Source organism: Pteropus vampyrus, unplaced genomic scaffold (genome assembly GCF_000151845.1).
Source record: "Pteropus vampyrus isolate Shadow unplaced genomic scaffold, Pvam_2.0 Scaffold36, whole genome shotgun sequence".
Classification (NCBI taxonomy): Eukaryota; Metazoa; Chordata; class Mammalia; order Chiroptera; family Pteropodidae; genus Pteropus; species Pteropus vampyrus.
Window position 1 is genome coordinate 5347323 of NW_011888817.1, and position 5197 is coordinate 5352519.

The following is a 5197-nucleotide window of genomic DNA, read 5'->3' on the forward strand; positions in this document are numbered from 1 at the left end:
AAGGAAGGAAGGAAGAGGAAAGAAGGAAAGAAGGAGGGGGAGTGGGGAGGGAGGGAGGAAGGAAAGAAGGAAGGAAGAGAGAAAGAAAGATAATGCAGACTTCTAATTCCAGGTGGAATTTGAATCTCAGCTGTTATATTTAATACTCCTATGACCCTGGTTAAGTTACTTAATGTCTGTTAGCTTCAGTTTTCCTCAAATGTAAAGTAAGGTTGTTATAAACTTCATAGCCCTGTACTAAGTATAGGAAAGAAAATATGTACACCTGGCATATATTGGACACTCAATTTTAAATGGTAGCTGTTACATTTTTAAAATTGAATACATTGGTTTTAACTTAAAACTATAACTCAGGCCTTTTTCCTATCAGAAGAAGAAAAACATTGTATTTGAAAGTTTTCCTGTAATCTATAAGAAGATCTTTAAATCTTACACATTTTCTAAGTTTTTTAGGTTCTCTTTATGCCCATATTGTAAGGACTAATGGTTTGAAATCAGAAATCAAGAGGAACTAAAAAGAATAGTTTAGAAACAAAGGGGAACTTTTGATGGAGAAAATTATATCTAGTTGAATTGTATTAGTGAAGTACCATGATAACAGCTCAGTTTTCTACAGAAAGTAATTTATCCAACAATCTAGGGCATCTGTAGGGGAATTGAGAATATTGGAGCCAGTGAAAAGGAACATTGAACTGCTTTTGAAAAGCCAATACTACTCACTTCCAGGAAAGACTCTCATATTCAAAACCTATTTGCTCTTACTTTACACACAATGCTAATAAACTTGGTTATCTGGTTTCCTAGGACACAGATTAGGAAGAGAACTGCCAACGCCAAGCACCCAGGAAGTAGCAAAAGGTACTATCTAATAGTTTAACAAAAGAAGTGGAAAAAAAACAGAAAGAAAATTACTAGGACACAAAAGAGCACAAAAACACACCAGCCTTGGATTATTTGGGGTAGAGCAAAGAACCTAGTATATTTTAATATTTCCCAAAGATGTATTACTTTTTATTCTAGTTCTGAATGCTAATAATCCAAGAAAATAAGAAGAGGTTAAATTATATTTGCTATATTTCAAAAAGGCAGTGATCTATTTTATTGAAAATATTTTATTAAAGGCAGATTTTTAAACATTTTGTATTTAAAGGGATTAGTGTCAATTATGTAGAAAACTAATTCAGACTTTTCACATTCTCCAAGGGTGTTAGATAAATGAAGCTTTTCCAAATTGTAATAGCAAAGTCAGAGTAAATACACACCTGTTTACATTGACAGGTCTTCCAAATGTGTCTTTAGATTTGGTTGGTTGCTTTGACCCCCTAGCAAGAGAGAATATATAATGTATTTCTCTACAAGCTGATGAATAGTAAAAGTTTAACAAGCTCCCATTGGTATTCCCAGCCCTGTGGAAGACAAAAAGAGCAGAAAACAGGAAAGGAATGTAACACCTTGTTCTGAGTTCCCAAGGCTTAAAAGATGATCATACAAACAAACCCACAATGTAATTTATACTGCTAAATAATATGAAACTATATAAATTACATAGATTATGTAGAAGAACAATTTCTGAACAATGCCTAATATGTGCAAGCTATTGTTTAAGAATTCAATAATGTCAAGAAGTCCATTCATGCTATGATTCTCAGCCCTTGTGATACCTCTGTGGATCTCAGGGGTCATTCAAGGGCCAAAGTAAGTTGAAGGCAGAAGGATCTGCAAGGCTACCAGCCAGGACCACATGAATCCGCCTGCTTTTCTTCCTTGCTGCCCAAGACAGAAAGGTCTTCCTTGCCTGCCTCACTCAGGGAGAGCAGGACTCGTCAAGACACACTGAGAGAATCAGCCAAGCACATGACAGGTCCATTAGGCCTGCAGTCTACCATTATATAGCCTCCCCCAACACCCCTGGAACAAAACCTCATGAGAGCTGAAAGTCTGTCTGCCTTGAATACAGCACAGGGCTGGCATGTAGTACTATGCAAACATTTCTTGAATGAATACAGTAGAGTGGCAGTGAGGCTTGAGGAAACTGGAGTCTTAATTTGGAAAGACTTTCCCAGGAATAAGGGCATGACTTGAGGATATATGGGCTACTCAGGGAATACAGGGTAGTATACAATCTGTAATGGAACTACAGACCTCCAAATGAACTCAGACAAGGTCCCAAACCCAGGCATGAGCATCTAGGGAAAGTGCTTTTGTACTACACTAGTTTTTTGAGGGGACTGATAATGTTTCATAACAAAAATTTGGCTTTGGATAGTTTCATTTATTGAAGAAGAACATCTTGATTTTGGAGAACAAAAAACCTTTTCCTTGTTTTGCTGTTCAGTAGGGCAGAATGTTTAGACTGACTCTGTTTTTTATAGAAGTAACTTAGCATATTCAAATGTCTAAGTACACAACTGTTGTGCTACTGGAAGTGGCAAGAGCAAACAATCCAGGTAGAAATGAACAGGGAGAGATGTTTAGGTTCTCTATTCTATGAAGAATATCATAGGGAAATGAAAGTAAACTGAGGAGAGGAAGAGAAATGGGAGCTGAAGAAATAGCCAAGAGAATCAGGAAGAGAGATTGCAAAATCATGGCCCGCTTTAGCCCCAAGAGCATTTGCATTTGCTTCTTTCTCTGCTTCTTGGTTATTTGAGGGTGCCAAGCATACATTCCCACATGGCACACCCTCGACCTCTCCTGGTCACACTCTGTCATGAGTCACAACCTTGATTGCTATGGAAACAGCAAAGAGCAGGGCTCTTGGGGAAAAAGATAGCACCTGACCCAATGTCCACTACTTCAAGAAATGGGCATAAGGTGGCAGCACCGGTAGTGCCTGCAGGTGTTGTGGAGAGAAATTTGGCCAAGGGCCAACTGTACTTGAGCTACTAAGTCCCAGGGAGAAGATGGAAAAAGGGAACTGTGTTAAAGACCTCCTTATTAGGGTAGTTAGTAATGGAAAGAGAAAGGCTTCTCCTAAGGGAGTGGTGGCGCTCAGGAGCTCCACTGAGTGGAGTGGCTGATGGGGTCACATTGCCTCATCTACATATCTATTGAAAGAATAACAGTCATTTATGAGAAGGATTAAGATGAATTGATAAACAACATGGATGAACCTTGAAAATACGGTAAGTGAAAGGAGCCAATCATAAAAGACCATATATTATACAATTCCATTTATGTGAAATGTCCAGGATAGGCATAACTGTAGAGACAGAAAGTAGATTAGTGCTTACCAAGGGCTTGCGGCTGGGGAGAATGGGGAGTGACAGCTAAAGGGTATGGGGTTTCTTTTAGGGGTGATGAAATGTTTAAAATTGATTGTGGTGACAGTTGCACAACTCTGAAAAAGCTAAAAACAATTGAATTGTACCCTTTAATGGTGAATTGTAATTATATCTCAAAGAAAGAAAGAGAAAGAATGGCCCCTGAACATTTACTTAAAAACCAGAGAGGAAAGGTCATAATGTGAGAGCATTCTTACAATCCTCTCCCTCTCTAGTCATGAATATGAATTGAATGGTTTCAATTGAGGTGAGAGGCAACCCTTTTCCTGGAATCACCCATCTTTAAGACAGTGCCTCTTAAACTTTAATTTGCATACAAATCACCTGGGGAATCTTGTCAAGATGCAGATTCTGTTTCAGAAGGTCTGAAGTAGGGCCTGAGATTGTGCATATCTAAGAAGCTCCTAGGTGATCCCGACGCTGCTAGTCCTGGAATCACACTTTGAATAGAGAGGCTTTAAGAGACCCAATGAAATTATATTTATTCTTTCATTGGGATCACATTTTTGTGAGCTCTGTACTGAAGTTAGATATCCATTAAATATTTTTATAGATACCTTCTCATACTTGCTAGTGACATCATATATATGATGCTTCTAATAACAGCTAATACTGGTATTTTGAAAACCGAGTGACTTAATTTTATATTAAGATCTCTGCTGTTTTCCTTTTCCTTTACAGATACAGCAAGCAAGTTCTCCTAATGTCTGGCCCTCAGGGAAACCCACGAGCAAGGCGATTTGGAATACCCTGTTTGGGAACAGAGCTGCTCCTCAATAGCTCCCTGTGAAAGAAGGATTCTTGCTACAAATGACATAGTATCACAGGCACACAGCTTGGTCTGTAGTGAAGACTGCTGCTTCCTCCTTCTGGAGGTGCATTGACCTGAGGGCTCCATGGACTGCAGCACTAGGTGAGCACCAGGTGCCTTGTTCCCTCATGTTATACTTGGACTATTTTCTGAATGTTACAGAGATGCAAGAGGCTGCCCAATGTGTTTGTTTCCTTTTGTTTTTATATATTTTTGACCTTTAGGCTGACTTTATCTCCTTGGTTTTCCTGGAGTAAAATTTTTTTCTTTTATTATTTTTTACACTTTTAGAAATTTAACCTCTTGCCAATATCTTTCTATCAGTGTGTACTTCACATTACCTATATGAAGGCCTAAGCAGTATGCAGACTTCAGAATTTGTTTTCTTCTCTATATGTTTCTTAAGTTATAGAAGAGTTGAATGCTGTCAACTGATAAATGTTTAGAGTTTAAGGTAAACATCACTCCAACTTTTATAAATACTGTAATAGAAAAATGGCTTTGGAGATGCCATGTTTTAAAAACTTGTTTTATAGAGAATTCTGTGGAATACAAATTTTCAAATTTGAAAAAAACAAAACAAAACAAGGGATTCTACCTGTTCGATGCAGCTTTGGATATTTAGGATTTCTTCAGTTAACAATTCTGCTTTGTGTCGCTGCTGCATAGGGTGCTCAGAAAGGCTGAACTGGAGGCACCAGCCCCGTGAAAGGGACAGCGGCAGGTTCATGGGGTGAGGAAATGCTAGCTGCTGGTCGGGGACTTCCCAGGTCACTAATTTTGAAACCCCTCAAACACTGATCTTCAATAGAAAGGATCAAAAGGTTGGAAGGCTGTATTCTGTTTCCTCATCTAGCACCAGGATTCTGTGAGAGAGTTGCAATTGAATGGATTCTAAGTCAGGCTTGTTCTTTTCTTTCTCGTCTATCCAATTAAGGACATGATTTGATTTGGTGTATCTTAGCCATTCATTTTGGTAGACAGTTTTTTCTCTTGTTACAAAGACCTAAGACTATTCTAACCCCAAAGTCAGCCAAATAGGTAGAACAAATATCTCATAATCCCATGTAGCTGCCTATGGAGTACTAGGTTCCAATCTATG

The 5197-nt window shown here is 38.5% G+C and overlaps 1 long non-coding RNA gene across 1 annotated transcript in view; it reads left to right on the forward strand.

Moving 5' to 3' along the window:
• LOC111738184 overlaps nt 1–4191 on the forward strand; it is a 32775-nt gene extending 28584 nt beyond the window's left edge. Inside the window, exon 3 of the long non-coding RNA XR_002779730.1 lies at nt 3966–4191. This is a non-coding gene — a long non-coding RNA (uncharacterized LOC111738184). The remainder of the gene's footprint in view (nt 1–3965) is intronic.
• Nucleotides 4192–5197: the final 1006 nt, after the last annotated feature.